We start from the raw sequence: 17,182 nt of genomic DNA on the forward strand, positions 1-17,182 counted from the left end.
CAGTTCTAAGAAATAAGAGTAGTAGAAGAAACATCCTTGGTACATGGCTCGCCCCGCAAAATGACTTGGAAATCCAGGGTTGTGAAGAACCAGAGGGTTCCAGAGCAGAAACGGCAGAAGAACCCCTACAGGAAGCCCAGTCTTTAATAAAGGAACCTGAATCTAGGATCAGCGGCCCTGATAATTGATCGAATACACCAGGAGGAACTTTGTAACAGAAAAAGTCTTGGCTGACCACTGCATGTTGGAATTTGCGAGGAATTTTTCCTCTAGAAGGCTCCCAGGTAATGGTTAGTAAGGGTATAGGTTGGTTGGAAGCATCTCCCGGTATTGGTATGGAAGGTGACAAGGCAAGCAGTAAACCAGGCATAGGGACAGAAATCTTGGGATACGTACAGAGTATTTCCAACTGAGAGGAAATAACAGGGGCAACCGAAAATTCCGAGGGACAAAACCATGGTTTAGCAGGAGCAGAGAAGCAAACAGTAGAGCTCTCCAATACTGGGAAATCTTCATTGGGAGATAATATTGTCAGTGAATCAGGAATAGTCCTTGGGATCTTCAAATCAGTAGCTTGAGAAAAAGGCAGAGCCAGGGTAGTGGTGGGAGGGAAGCTAACATCAGAAGCTGAAGTCTGTACCTCAGTGACAGGGCCCTGAGAATCAACAAGCAGCAAGTATGAACTATGAAAACTCTTAATGACAGGCACCTTAGGAGTACAAGGAGTCTTTTCCGAAACTGCAATGGCCCTAACCACAGGGGTACCTAACCTGTCAAAAACATGAATAGGTGTGTTTTCTAGTGCATAATCTCTGATCACAGGACTCCTAACCGATAGTGAGGGTGTCTGGGTTTGATTAGAGAAAAAATCAGATGTATTGATAAGTGACTTAGAAACAACTACTGAGGTTCTAGATTTGCTGGACATGTGAGAAAAAATACCCTTTAAGACAGGAGCTTTAATTTCCTCCCAGAGTAACCCCATGTTTGCTGGGACATATTTAGACACAGTACTGAGGGACTGGGTTTCAGCAAAGGCAGGACAGCTAAATAGCTCAGATTTAAACCCCAGGACTTGTAATATGTGCATGGTGACCTCAGACAGTACTAAGGGAGTGACCACAGATATGCTGATCCCCAAAGGATTAGCCTGGAGAGAGAAATCAGGGGGACCCCCAGACAGGATACTCATTGTAGAAAGAGCTTCAGAATCAGAAGGAGAATCATTACCTCTCAGAGTCTCAAAACTAGTAAGACACAATTCAGCGAAAAGGGAAACCGTGTGCAAGCTTTTTACTAATCTATATGAAAAAGCGTCACTTTTGGGAGAAAACCGTGTGTCAGCAAACATTCCTGGGAACACAATATGAACCATAGGAGGAACATACAGACTACTGTATGCTTTTAACCCTAAGCATAAAGAGGAGAAGAACTCAGACAGTACACGGGGGTTAATCATAACTGTACTGGTCTCTGAAGTAGGTATTTGGTAAGGAATATCTGGGAAACCAGAAATTACTGCAGACTCCATAATGTGGGAACTATGCGCTGAAGCAGGGATCAACGCTATGTGGGCGACAGGCTGGTTCAGTGAAATACCCGGGAGAAGGAACTCTGCGACCAAGCTTAGGGAAAAACCTGACTCCTGACTACATTTATCAGGAACCAGAACTTTAGCCGAAGTCTCCGGAGGCGAAGCTGCGGAAACTTGAGCTGAAGCAGGGGATTTATAGCAAAGAATATCTAGGGACTCCGTACGGTTATAGGAATCCCTCAATGCAACCTCTGCTGTCTGACTTGTGGAATCATTCTCTGAGGCTAAAACGAAGGCATTAACTTGGAGGCAGCAAGAATTTACAGGGGTTAATGCAGACAGTGCCTGAGAGTAAAACACAGGAAATTTTTTCTCTGTATTAGGAGAGACAAGGGATCTCTCCTTTGGAGCTAGGGGCGTGACCGTGGCTGGCAGAGAACAGGGAATTATCAAAGGAGACTCAGAGAGCTGCCCCTCAGGGGTTAATACAGAAATGACCCTGGGAACAGAACTTAGGGATTCTTTCTCTGACGGGGAAAGCGCACAGGACTGCCTAGCAGAGTTTAAAGCTGGAAAACCCTCAAGAGCTGGAGTGACAGATTCGGAGTTAGAAATAGGGGAACAAAGGGACTTATTCTCTGATACAAGAACATTAGTGCTGGGTAGAGCAACATATGTATTCTCCAGGGGGACCTCACAGGACTGATCGGCAGGGGTTAACGAAAACATATCATTGGTGTCAGGGAACCCGGCCATACACTCAGGGCAAGGATCCGTGGTAGACCAGGGATACAGCCAAGCGGCAGCGAAGCTGGCGAGGGGAGGATCCTGTTCCTTTATGCAAATGTCCAATGTCATGGAAAGGATATGGAGTGTTTTTTGGGCATCAGCCAACATGAGGAGAGGGTCCACTTTTGCTATATAAATGTCTAAAGACAAGGCCAGGGAAGAGAGTTCCTTTTGGGCGTCGTCCAATTCTAAAGGGTACACATTTTCCCAAGTTAAGGGGTAACCAGGAAAGCAAATACAAGCGGCCAGCGATTGTTTTAAGTCCCGGAGGCGGTAAACCTTCATCATGAGATCACTACGGCATTTGTTTTGCAAAGGGGTTAAACCTACAAACATAATCAGATCCTCAAGCATGGGTAATATCTCACATAGAAACTGGTATTCACACTGGGACTGGTTTACAGGCTGGGACAGGCTTTCAGACAGAAACTTACCAACCCTCACCACAGGGCGGTCCGAGTTTGTGCGGCCGAGCATACTGTCAGGGTTCTGCTCGCCACAAACCAGGGTCGGACCGCGAGGCTGAGGTGGGGTTGTAAAAGCACCGACCTGAGACCGCGCAGGCTGATCCGGATTGCGCAGTTCGTTGTCAAACGTAGCAGGATCAGGAAAGGAGAAGACAGCGTCGTCGTTGTACAAGCCAGGGTCAGGACAGGAGATATCAGGATAACCATTGTTCAGGCAAGAGTTCGGCAACAGGTAGTCAGGAGAGCCCCGCTTCAGCTTAGGAGCGCGGGGTTGGCCTCTGCGCGAGCGACGACCACGGCCCATGGTACTGGTCACAGGAGATGGTAGGCAGACCAGAATAGCACACCGCGTTGCTGCACGGGTGCACCAGTGCTACAGCGCAAGAGTCCTGAGCGGCTGGGGAATCCTCTGTAACAGCGCAGGAACCAGGACACGGCCTCTCTAGATTAGGGAAAGAGTAGGCCCCAGGAACCAGGAAGCTGAAGATCCACAGGGAAACCTCCGCTACAGTGCAGGAATCAGGAGACTGAAGAGCGTGGGGGATACCTTTGCCTCAGTGCAGGAAAGCAGGAAGCTGAAGACATAGGGGATACCTTTGCTTCAGCGCAGGAGAACAAGCGGGAACTTGAAGGAAGCTGAAGGACGCAGGGCGGAACCTCCGTATCAGCATAGGAGAACAAGCGGCTTGAAGGGAGCTGAAGGACGCAGGGCGGAACCTGGTATCAGCATAGGAGAACAAGCGGCTTGAAGGAAGCTGAAGGACGCAGGGCGGAACCTGGTATCAGCATAGGAGAACAAGCGAGGGCTTGTGGCAAAACAGTAGACATCCAGTTAGGACTATGCTTGGCAGGGAGCATTATGGGAAGACAGTACTTAAAGGCCAGCGGGCCAATCCCCAGAGGGGGGTGTGAAGGTACTGCTCCAATGAATGAATGCAAGTCTAGGTTGCAGTGATAGGCTGCACAGCTGCAGTAGATACCAGAGGGAGTGTGTATTGCTTTGATGAGTGAATCCAGGCTGCAGCAAACCTCAGGAGAGCTGATCCAGAACTGCACCGGTCTGCAAGGTAAGGCAACCAGTAAACCGTGGAGCGGATTCCTTACACTGTGTGTGTCTCACGGTCTGTGTGTGTCTCACGGTCTGTGTGTGTCTCACGGTCTGTGTGTGTCTCACGGCCTGTGTGTGTCTCACGGTCTGAGAGAGAGAGAGAGTGGGTCTGAGAGTCTGAGAGAGAGAGAGTGGGTCTGAGAGTCTGAGAGAAAGAGGGTCTGAGAGTCTGAGAGAAAGAGTGGGTCTGAGAGTCTGAGAGAGAGAGTGTGTCTGAGAGAGAGAGTGTGTCTGAGAGAGAGAGTGTGTCTGAGAGAGAGAGTGTGTCTGAGAGAGAGAGTGTGTCTGAGAGAGAGAGTGTGTCTGAGAGAGAGAGTGTGTCTGAGAGAGAGTGTGTCTGAAAGAGAGATAGTGTGTCAGAGAGAGAGAGAGTGTGTCTGAGAGAGAGAGTGTGTGTCTGAGAGAGAGAGTGTGTGTCTGAGAGAGTGTCTGAGAGAGAGAGTGTGTGTCTGAGAGAGTGTGTGTGTCTGAGAGAGAGTGTGTGTGTCTGAGAGAGAGTGTGTGTGTCTGAGAGAGAGTGTGTGTGTCTGAGAGAGAGTGTGTGTGTCTGAGAGAGAGAGTGTGTGTCAGAGAGAGAAAGTGTGTGTCAGAGAGAGAGAGAGAGTGTGTGTCTGAGAGAGAGAGTGTATGTCTGAGAGAGAGTGTGTGTCTGAGAGAGTGTGTGTCTGAGAGAGTGTGTGTCTGAGAGAGTGTGTGTCTGAAAGAGTGTGTGTCTGAAAGAGTGTGTGTCTGAAAGAGTGTGTGTCTGAAAGAGTGTGTGTCTGAGAGAGTGTGTGTCTGAGACTGTGTGTCTGAGAGAGAGAGAGTGGGTCTGAGAGAGAGTGGTTCTGAGAGAGAGAGAGTGGGTCTGAGAGAGAGTGGTTCTGAGAGAGAGAGTGGGTCTGAGAGAGAGAGAGTGGGTCTGAGAGAGAGAGAGTGAGTCTGAGAGAGAGAGAGTGGGTCTGAGAGAGAGTGGGTCTGAGAGTCTGAGAGAGTGTCTGAGAGTCTGAGAGAGTGTCTGAGAGTCTGAGAGAGTGTCAGAGTCTGAGAGAGGGTCTGAGAGTCTGAGAGAGAGAGAGAGAGAGAGTGAGTCTGAGAGAGAGAGTGGGTCTGAGAGTCTGAGAGAGAGAGTGGGTCTGAGAGAGAGAGAGAGTGGGTCTGAGAGAGAGAGAGAGTGGGTCTGAGAGTCTGAGAGAGAGAGACTGGGTCTGAGAGTCTGAGAGAGAGAGACGGGGTCTGAGAGTCTGAGAGAGAGAGACTGGGTCTGAGAGTCTGAGAGAGAGAGAGAGTGGGTCTGAGAGACTGGGTCTGAGAGACGGTCTGAGAGACTGGGTCTGAGAGTGGATCTGAGAGTGGGTCTGAGAGTGGGTCTGAGAGTGGGTCTGAGAGTGGGTCTGAGAGTTTGAGAGAGAGAGTGGGTCTGAGAGTCTGATTTCCCTCCCCCCTGCCCGATTTCTGTGTGCGTGTGTGTGTGTGCGTGCGCGCGTGTGCATGTGCGTGCGCACAGACACCAACCCACCGTCAGTCAGTCACCCACCACCCAAGAGTCAGTCAGTCACCCAAAGAGAAGCAGTTCCAGCCATCACATTAGTGGTGAGTTAATTAAATGTTTGACCAAATACAGCAGGCTAATTTTTAAGTTGATAATTTTGGATGGCCCTCAAATGATTTTATAAATATCAAAATGGCCCTTGGCAGAAAAAAGGTTCCCCACCCCTGATCTACAGCTTGTTAGCAGCTTCAATTCACATGTACAGTATGTGAATGATATCATCTTATATGCACACAGCCCTAGCCTCTCTGTCCTTGGACACGTACTTCAATCTGACTTTTCAAGACTTGAATACTTGATTTCCCAAAACAAAATGTTTTTAAACACTGACAAAACTGTGACAATGGTATTTGGGACTAGGGATACATTTGTAAAATCTACCAATGACAGAGCTACAGATCAGAACCAACTCTAACACCAATCTAGCCCCTGTCACTAGTTTTAAATATCTGGGCATATGGCTTGATTCCCATTTAACTTTTGGGTTGCAAATTGATACTCTGACATCCAAAACCTATGCCAAACTAGGTGTGCTTCATAGGAACAAATCTTCCCTAAGCCTGCTGGTCAGAAAGCACATTGCATAACAGATGTTAATGCCAATTATTGACATAGTATATGGTACAACACCCCAAACTAGACCGCCTCTACAACTCAATGCTGTTTATGTCCTACAATGTAACTACAACACACATCTCTGAGAAATGCTCCAAGAACTATATTGGCTATCCCTTGAGGTCAGATGCAAAGTACATTTTTTCCTGTCTTTCCTTCAAATACTTTCTGGGCAAGCTACCCACCTATCTGAACAACTTCTTCACCCCTATCGCATGCAGCACTTATCACCTGAGATCTGACTCCAGAAGACTGTACACAGTTCCTGGGTTCAACAAGGTATCTGGTCGCTCCTCCTTCTCTTACCTTGCACCTCACGGCTGTAACAACCTACCAGAGACACAAAACCGCCTCCAGTTTAAGTCATTTCAAGACGTCAGCTGTCTCGCATTTTAATCTTGTCTGTAACTACTTAATTCACCCATAATCACATATCTCTAACTGTCTAAATGTCTGTAAATTAAAATGTACAACCTCTGTTTATTTAATGTAATTATATTTTGGCATCATAACTCTGGATCTAGGAGATATTTGCAAACGCGAGCTAACTCTCAATGTACTACTTCCTGGTAACACATCTTATAAATAAATGCGTACCCTGTTATGACAATGGAAATCAGGCCAGAAGGACAGCTGGTGTGTATTTATTAGCATGAGCTCAAGGGGAGTGAGTCTTCTGGTAAGATAATGGTAACCGTGTATGTGTATAGATACAAGCTGTGGCCTCTCTACCCCAATTCTGTTGTTGTTATTAGGGGAAGGGTGTATTGATGCTCATGTATGATATGAGGTAAGTGTGGTGAGATGTGACCATGTGCACATCACATCTGTAATTCAGCTCATACCATGATGAGTGCAATGGGTCTTGGGTAACAGAGAAATATGCAGTTACTGTTACTCTGAAATTTAATTCCCATATTATTATTGATTTTTCTGTTTTGTGCCTACAGTACTCTACTGGCGTTGAGGCCAGATGCAGTAATATACATTACTTACTCAGTAGGAGACACTTTATCTAATTTCATATCACAGTTTACAGAGACCTGTTCAAGACAGAGGCAGCCTGAGATATGTGAAAAATAAATATGGTGGCTTAATGGCATCAAATGTAATAAGAAAACCTTCCACGTGTCACTACGTGACACAGAGCAAGATGTAGAGATGGATGGAATGTCAAAATGAATTCTGTGAGTTGGTTAAAAAATATCCTTCATGTTTTACTTGACAGGTCCAAAGATATTTAGAGAACAGTTGCTTAATATTTTAGAAGCCAAAGGTAGAAAAGATTCCAAACAAAACGTAATTAGTATTTAATGTACAGCATATACTCAAAGCGAGGAAGGCTGTGGCATAACTTCAACCTTACTGCACATCCATGGATCATTTAGAATGCTATAGAAAATGAATGGATCATATTGGGTTTTGTTGTATGGGTCTCATTTTTAATAGCTACAGGGATGCATTAGTCATGAAATCAAAGTATGGTCAGTAAAACTTATATACACTGCATATTAATTCTATTTGAAATGTACACGTGTAGGATAATTTTTATTTTCAATATATTGAATACTACAGTAATAAGCAGCAAATGTTATCTAATAGTCATGTTTTTTCAATGCATGAAATACAGTACAATGTGGCAAAATTGTAGTTATCACTATTGAATAGATTTTATAAAGCTCTGAGGATGAAGCAGGGCATAAAATCACTCAAATTAAAGTACAATAAATAATGAGGTTTAACCTTGAAAGCTCAATTTTTAAATCTAAGATATACACCTGCAGCTAATGGATTCTTTACTGAAATTATGCAGGGCCTGTCCGTCTGAACTGAATGTTCCAGCTGAGATATAAACCCTTTGAGCAAGGCAACTCAGCAATGCATGGTGACCTGGCCCTCAGTTGACAATGCTACAATTCCCAAACTTGTTATAATGGCATCTCTGGCAGCAAAAGAGTTACTCCACCTGCTGTTCTATGAGTAGCATATGTATGTTGCGTAATCTTTTACTGGGCCCACTTTTGTCCCCCTGGAATGGGAGATAAAAACTTAAAGCCAATCACTCTTTGCAGACAAAATTCTAGTAGCTGTGAGAACGGAAGTTTATATCCGTGCAGAAAGAGCCCTTTTCCCTCAGATAGGCATGTTACCATATTCTAAAAGTCCTTCTCGCTTATCCAATCCATGGGGGAAGGGCTTTTATAGATGCAATTTCATACCAGGTCGGCAAATTCGTGCGATATGGCCAAAATGTCTCAGTCTCAAAAATGTTCCCAATATGCTGATATTCTAGTACCTCCGTTAAGTCAAAAATGCAAAACCAGGCTGACGAGAACCCCAATAGGTGCAAGATTTGCTGTTACACTGTAGCTCTGTTGGTCAGGGACTCTCTAATTCAATTAGTTTAATTACCTTTTTCATGCACTTTTCCCCATACTGTCTGCCTAATTATGTACATTACTGCAAATATTACTAGTCAATGCCCTGGCTGGAGGAGTTGTGCAAGAGCCAATGTGAAGCTGAGGGCCTTTAACTCAGCCAGGGCATTAGTGCCAGTAATGCCCTTTTCTATGTGGATTATTAATATACTAGTTGAAATACTGTATGTGTGTCTTTATTTATATAGCGCTTCACAGTAGTAATATACGTGTTGTATGGTTTTTTTCTCTTCTTATAAACAACAACAACAAGAATCCCTGCTCTGTAGAATTTACAATCTGTAACGGATCGGGGGACTAGCTCTTCCCAGCGTGTCCCCGTCACCTCGGTCCCTCCAGCTAACCCTTCCCTTTCCTTGCCTTCCCGATCGCTGCCCCACTCCCTTGCGGCGCGGTCGACGCGCTCCCGTTCGCGGTCCGCACACATGCGAGCTCCTTCCACTGTGTGCGCGCGTTCCCGCTCTCTGGTCTCCCGTCAGGGGACTCACGCCCCTCGGCGTACCTCCGTCCCCTTACCCAGTTCCTCCGCTCCTTCCCCCTCTCGTACCCTTCAGCCAAGCACCTCCTCCGCGATGCCTCCCCCACGCTCTGGCACTCGCGTATTGCGCGCACGTGACCACGTTACAGAGGGCGCGCGCACCCGCTCTATTTACTAATCCTCCCCTGGTACTGGCTCCGCCCCTTGGAGCTTACAGGCCATTACCTTACAGGCAGATTACCTCCCTGTCTCTTCCCCTACTCTCACACACCTATCCCTGCAAGCTCCCAGCCAAACCCCTGCTCCACCCCTTCCTGCTATTTGTCCTCCCTCCTTTATAACCCGTCTGTCCTCTCTTTCCTTGCTCTGCATAGCTTTCCTGTAGCTCCTGTGTGTGCAGTGTCTATGCCCAGCTCCCTTGTCTATTTCAGCTCTGGTTCCTGTCCCTGCCCTTGTTTGGATTCCCTTGGTTTGAACTTGAACTCTGCTTTGGACTTTGACTACGCTGCCTTCTCCTGCCCTTGAACCTTGGCTTTCGGACATCACTACACTGCTCTCTCCTATCCCTGGACTCTGGCTCTTGGACAAATACCTTCCGACCTCTGGTGCCCCGTACTCAGCAAGTATAACGTTAACCCTTACTCGCCAGGCCCGGCAACGCAATTACCACACTCCGGGCACGCCCTCACTGCTGTGGGTGCGTGTTATACCCTTACCCACCTCAGTACTGGGGACTGGCCAGGTCTGCGGGCATACAGGCGTTACATTATGCAGAGCCCAACAAATGCAGACCCCCCTGAGGTGGGCAAAGGCGTTTCCATGGAACACTGGCAATTCCTAAGCAATCAACTCACTGATGTCACTGAGAAACTTTCTACCCTGTCTCTCCGGGAATCTCCTGTGACACCACCTACCCCGACCCCAATACCTCTGGGCAATCCGGGACCACGTATTCCACCCCCCAACCGGTATGACGGGACCCCCTCGCTTGTCGAGGATTCCTGAACCAGTGTGAGGTCCAATTCGAAATGTCCCCGTCCCACTTCCTTACTGGTCGTTCCAAGGTGGCCTACGTATATGCCCTACTCACTGGCGACGCTCTCGCTTGGGCTTCCCCCCTCTGGGAACACAGATCAGACCTAACTCAAGATTATCTCAAATTCCGCCATGAGTTCCAACAAGTTTTTGATACGCCGGCACGTAGGGAGACTGCTGCTTTCTCTTTATTTCACCTTTCTCAGGCTCGTAGGTCGGCTGCAAGATACGCGGTGGAGTTCCGCACCATCGCTGCAGAGACACAGTGGAACGATGAAGCTCTTGCTGCAGCATACTGGCATGGTTTGTCCGAATCTCTCAAGGATGACCTTGCAGCTCACACCCGGCCTTCATCTCTCGAGGAACTCATCGCTCTCAGTATCCGGATGGATTAGCGCACTCAAGAACGACGCCACAAGCGTCACCTTTCTTGTTCTCTCATCCTTGCCTGTTTCCCTTAGGTTTCCTCCACTGCCTTTTCCTGCGTTGGACGCTCCCGAACCGATGCAAATTGGTAGCCAACAGCTTCGGGCCGCTGAGAAAGCACGACGTCGGGAGCAGGGTCTCTGCTAGTACTGCGGTTCCTCAGAACACCAACTTTGTCAATGCCGCTTGAAACTGGGAAACGGGAATGCCCAGTAAAGGTAAAGGGGCTTCTACTGGGTACTATTTCTCCTTGCCCCTCTCTCCCTAAGGAACTACCGAAGAAGATATTCCTCCACATAACCCTTGTGGGTCCTGATCTCCAAATTGAGGTTGAAGCCTTCATCGACTCCGGGTCTGGTGGCAACTTTCTCGATCACGGCTTCGCTTGCAACAACCAGATTCCGCTAGTCAAAAAGAACTCACCCGTCGGCCTCGAGGCCATTGACGGTCGACCGCTTCAACCAGCATCATCATTTGGGAGTCCATTCCACTGACCTTGACCACCGCGGATGGTCATACCGAGGTAATAGTCTTTGATGTTTTGCATTCCCCTACTGTCCAGGTTATACTGGGATTGTCGTGGCTGCAGCTTCACAACCCGCGTATAGATTGGACCAATGTTTTGCCGATCCAATGGGCTGATTCTCCAGAGAAGAGAATTTTTCCTTCTGTTGCCGTGCTAGCGGGCCTCGACACCACCTCATCTTCTCATTCTACTTTGCCGAAGGTATACCATGAATACTTAGATGTCTTCAATAAAACCCAGGCCGAAGTACTACCCCCTCATCGCCTTTACGACTGTCCCATTGATTTAATTCCTGGAACCATTCCCCCCAAATCTAAATCTTACCCCTTATCAGTGCCCGAGATGGAAGCGAATACAGCCTACATCCAGGAGAATCTTAAGAAAGGGTTCATCCGGAATTCTACCTCCCCCGCCGGGGCAGGCTTCTTCTTCGTGAAGAAGAAGGATGGCTCTTTAAGACCCTGCATCGCCTTTCGTGGGCTAAACAAAATCACTGTAAAGAACCGGTACCCCCTTCCTCTGATTTCAGAACTTTTCGACCGTTTACAAGGAGCCTCCATTTTCTTCAAACTCGATTTAAGAGGAGCCTACAATCTCATTCGTATAAGAGAAGGGGACGAATGGAAAACCGCGTTTAACACGCGTTCGGGACATTACGAGTACTTAGTGATGCCGTTCGGCCTTTGCAATGCCCCTGCAAGATTTCATGAACAATATCTTCCGGGACGTGTTGGGTACGTTCATCATCGTATACACTGGCGACACACTTTATTCGAGCTCGGCTAGTCCCACGAATTCGGGTATACCCGGGTGTATTGAGGTTTGTGACTGTTTTCTGCCCGAGTGCATTGAGGTATTTTCCAGGCAGGGATTGAAGCATTTTATTCCCGCTGGCTGCAATACTGCACAGTATATATATATATACTGCATTACAATTCATGAATTTATGCCATCTGGTAGACACGCGAAGCATTGCAGCCTATTAAATCCTAATCATTATCATTTAACAGATCAGCCGCCCGTCAGCCATGCATGAACCCAGGCTGGGAAGGCAAACGCAACGGGGCTTGTCAGAGGTGAGGAGCGGCGCATTCCAGGTATCTGCCAGGTACATACTGGGTATTTGCTCGAATAAAGTGTGTCGGTGCAGTATTTGGACGACATTCTCATTTTCTCCAAAAACTTGGAGGAGCACATTCACCATACCAAATTAGTTCTCTCTCGCCTTCGTGCTAATCGCCTGTACGCGAAAATGGGAAATGTTTGTTCCATCAATCTTCCACAGCCTTCTTGGGCTATATAATTTCTGACAAAGGCTTTACCATGGACCCTGAGAAATGAAAGTCTGTACTCGATTGGCCGTTGCCGAACTCTCTCAAGGCCGTGCAGCGCTTCCTTGGCTTTGCCAATTACTATCGGAAGTTCATCTGTAACTTCTCTACTATTGCTCTACCAATCACTGCTCTCACCAAAAAAGGTGCTGATCCGACTGTTTGGTCCCCTGAAGCCATCGAAGCCTTCGACTTTCTCAAAAGAACCTTTGTGTCCGCCCCTATCCTTCGGCATCTGGATACTTCCCTTCCTTTCACTCTCGAAGTAGACGCCTCGGATGTGGGAGCCGGCGCAGTGCCTTTTCAGAGATACTCCCCACAGGAAAAACTCTATCCGTGTGGATTCTTTTCCAGAAAATTTTCTTCGACCGAGAGAAATTATGATGTCGGGAACCGCGAGCTGATGGCCATCAAATTGGCTCTCCAAGGATGGAGACATCTCCTCTAAGGTACCAAAGAGCCAGTAGCCATTCTCACCGATCACAAAACCTTATTGTACATCGAGGGGGCTCGTCGTTTGGGATCCCGTCAAGCTCGTTGGGCTTTGTTCTTTTCTAGGTTCAATTACACAATTTCTTACATTCCGGGCACCAAGAATATCAAGGCCGACGCTCTATCTCGTCAGTTCTCCACCGAGAACGAATCTAACGAATCCTCTGAGCCAATTCTTCCCGCTAAGTGTATTATTGCCGCCAACAATTTTGATATCTTGGACGAAATCAATAAAGCCCAGGTTCATATTCCTAAGAGGTTCAAGGTGCCAGAGGGACGGTTATACGCTGCCCCGCGTTTTCGCCACAAAATTCTTCTATGGGGACATTTGTCTAGGGCTGCTGGTCATCCAGGCTACAAGAGAACTGTAGATCTCATCAAATGGACATTTTGGTGGCCTAAAATGAATAAGGACATTTTCGATGTCACCAAGGCTTGTCCAGTCTGCGCCCAGAGCAAATCTGCCCGTCACAAACCTTCTGGTCTCCTCATGCCTCTTCCTATTCCGGAACAACCTTGGAAACATATCTCCATGGACTTTATTGTGGAGCTTCCCAATTCCAAAGGGATGAATACGATCCTTGTGGTAGTAGATAGGTTTTCTAAGCTTACACACTTTATACCCCTCAAGGGTCTTCCTAATTCAGCTACTTTAGCCGACGTTTTTTCCAAGGAAATTTTCAGATGACACGGTGTACCTATTTCCATTGTTTCTGACAGAGATACTCAATTTATCTCTAAGTTCTGGCGAGCTTTTTCTCAAAGACTTGGCATTTCCCTTCTATTTTCCTGGGGTTATCACCCACAGACCAATGGTCAGACGGAGAGAATGGATCAGACTCTGGAACAGTATCTCAGATGCGTTGTGTCCGATTCTCAAGACAATTGGGTGGACCTATTACCCTGGGCTGAGTTTGCTATCAACTCATTAAAAAAGAATCCACACAAGAGTCAGCTTTTTTCATTAATTATGGATTCCATCCCAGCAGTCTTCCCCTCTCCTCCCTTCCCTCTGGTGTTCCCGCAGCAGATTCTCACATATCCAGTCTTCAAAATTCCTGGAAAAGGATCATAAAAACTTTGCAAAATTCCGTTCAAAGACAAAAGAAGCAAGCGGATCAGCGACGCCAAGTGGGCTCAGAGTTTAAACCCGGAGACAGAGTTTGACTATCTTCCAGGAATATCAAACTCAAGACCCCTTCCCAGAAACTGGCCCCAAGATTCTTAGGTCCTTTCAAAATTCTCGAAAGGATCAACCCGGTCGCATACCGACTTGCACTTCCTTCTACCATGAAGATTCCTTCGGTATTCCACGTATCTTTACTGAAACCGGTGATCCAGAATCTTCATTTTCTGGACCGTCCTCATAGGCCTTACCCTGTCGTCAAGAATTTGAAATTCAATCCTTACTCGACTCTCGTTGGTCCAGGGGCAAACTTCAGTTCCTCGTGCACTGGAAGGGTTGCGGTCCGGAGGAACGCTTCTGGATACCATCTGATCACGTTCATGCCCCAACACTCCTCAGACAGTTCCGTCGGAAGTTCCCTCATAAACCTTGGGAGGATCGTCCGGAATCCGATCCTCAAGGGGGGGATAACTGTAACGGATCGGGGGACTCGCTCTTCCCAGCGAGTCCCCGTCACCTCGGTCCCTCCGGCTAACCCTTCCCTTTCCTTGCCTTCCCAATCGCTGCCCCACTCCATTGCGGCGCGGTCGACGCGCTCCCGTTCGCGGTCCGCACACATGCGCGCTCCTCTCACTGTGCGCGCGCGTTCCCGCTCTCTGGTCTCCCGTCAGGGGACTCACGCCCCTCGGCGTAAATCCGTCCCCTTACCCAGTTCCTCCGCTCCTTCCCCCTCTCTTACCCTTTAGCCGAGCACCTCCTCCGCGATGCTTCCCCCACGCTCTGGCACTCGCGTATTGCGCGCACGTGACCGCGTTACAGAGGGCGCGCGCACCCGCTCTATTTACCAATCCTCCCTTGGTACTGGCTCCGCCCCTCAGAGTTTACAGGCCATTACATTAGATTACCTCCCTGTCTCCTCCCCTACTCTCACACACCTGCAAGCTCCCAGCCAAACCCCAGCTCCACACCTTCCTGCTATTTGTCCTCCCTCCTTTATAACCCAGTCTGTCCTCTCTTTCCTTGCTCTGCATAGCTTTCCTGTAGCTCCTGTGTGTGCAGTGTCTATGCCCAGCTCCCTTGTCTGTTTCAGCTCTGGTTCCTGTCCCTGCCCTTGTTTGGATTCCCTTTGTTTGAACTTGATCTCTTCTTTGGACTTGACTACGTTGCCTTCTCCTGCCCTTGAACCCTGGCTTTCGGACATCACTACGCTGCTCTCTCCAATCCCTGGACTCTGGCTCTTGGAGAATACCTTCCGACCTCTTGCGCCCCGGACTCAGCAAGTATAACGTTAACCCTTACTCACCTGGCCCGGCAAAGCAACTACCACACTCCGGGCACGCCCTCACTGCTGTGAGTGCGTGTTATACCCTTACCCACCTAAGTACTGGGGACTGGCCAGGTCTGCGGGCATACAGGCGTTACACAATCTAATTGTGGTTACACAGGAAGGCAAATGGAAAGAGAATGCATCATACGGTGCATTGGACACTTTTTCTGCAAACACGCTTCCACTACAGCTGCAGCCCTTCCTGGTATACACACTACTGCAAAACCAGCTGCTTTGGTAGATATAGGTAGATCCAGTTTCAGTGACAGTGAGTCTGTAAGTGTCAAATTCTTTATAGGGATTGCCCTTGCATATCCCTACCCTCTTCCGTCTGCCTCCCTTATTGTAGGGCTGAAGTATTAAAGATATGTACACTATTCAGATACTGGTGCAGGATTACCCCATTCAAGTATTTTGCATGGGCGCTGGCATTTTCACTACTCCACCCAACATCTTATTAATCAATAAGCAGTAATTACCCTCAAGTCTAGGTAACTGTCATACTGTAATTTTGAAACAGCGTATTATTATTATTAATACTTTATTCATCATATGTACTTATCAGTGGATCCTGGTCAGTTCACTTGGGATTCTTGGGAGATATACATGTCTGAGTCCTATCTGCTGTACACTCGAAGTTAAGTGATCATACATTACTATTTGGGTAACAGGCAGTGACCGATTTACTCACCGTTCTCTGAGAAAGGTGCTGGCTTTCTCCCACACTAATTACCATCAGATTTACTGCCCTTCTGATCACAATCTCACTTTTATTTTGTGGCCTCTCTAATGTGCCTTTACTCTGCTGCGACCACAGCTAAGCACAACATTTGAGAACAAATTGATACACCTATTTTTCTCTTTCTCTGGATCTAACAGCTTTACATTATCAGGGTGTCTAGCCCACACTCTTTTCTGCATGTTGAGTGCTCTATGCGCCAACCTAGGTTGCCCATTACAACCAGCGCAACGACTGCTTTACCCGCTTGCTGTGAAAATCTTTTTAGTTTGACTGTACTAAAGCGTATATATTAGGGTGTGAGTATATATGGTTGTCTTGATTTCTTTGTTTTCAATTTATAGTATGCAAATATTGCAACTCGGACAAATTAAATGTTAAGTCTTATATACTATTAATGTTTAAGAATTTGGATACATTTGGTGCAGTGCACCATTTTGTGGATTTATTTTTTGTGTACATTGACAGGAAACTTTCAATATCCTCCTTACCTGCCAGGTAGCACAAACCTATCTACACGGCTGATTTCAGGTAGAACCCCTTCGGCCTACATCTACATCGCCCCAAAGGCAGAGAGAGGTCTGAAAGGGTTCCCCAAGAGCTGTTTCCCTCTGGACAGAACCAGCATGCTAAGGGTTAACATCTGCGTTTGCATGCTGCTTTTTGTTTTGTCAGCCCAGCCCTCTGGAATGATAATGACCCAGGAAGACAAAGGACTATCAAATCACATCTGAAATAATTCCGAGCCCTTTCAGTCTACATGTGCGTCGACCCAAAGGTGAAAGCATTTGGCGGCAGCTGAAGGGCAGCCAAAGGGTGTCCGCCATTTGCTGCTGTTTGGTAATGTTACAGCTGCTCTATTGCAATCTGATACTTCACCAACCCTTTCATCCCCTGTATACAATGTTTCAACTTACACTTCCATATAAATTGTAAGTTCCTTGAGTCAGGGCCTTTTCTAACACAACACATTGCAGGTCAATCCTACCTTTCCTAACACAATTTTAATCTTGTCTGTAAAGGTTACTGTACATATGATTATGAGCATATCTCTAACTGTCCATGACATGTCTGTAAACTGAATGTTTATCCTCTGTTCATTTAATGCAACCATGTATTGTTATAACTCTGGCTTTTCCTGTCTGACTCTTGTGTAACAAAATAATTGTATTTAATTTGAATTATTCTCAAACTGACTGTCAATTATTGCGATTCCCCTA

Source organism: Ascaphus truei, chromosome 1 (genome assembly GCF_040206685.1).
Source record: "Ascaphus truei isolate aAscTru1 chromosome 1, aAscTru1.hap1, whole genome shotgun sequence".
NCBI lineage: Eukaryota > Metazoa > Chordata > Amphibia > Anura > Ascaphidae > Ascaphus > Ascaphus truei.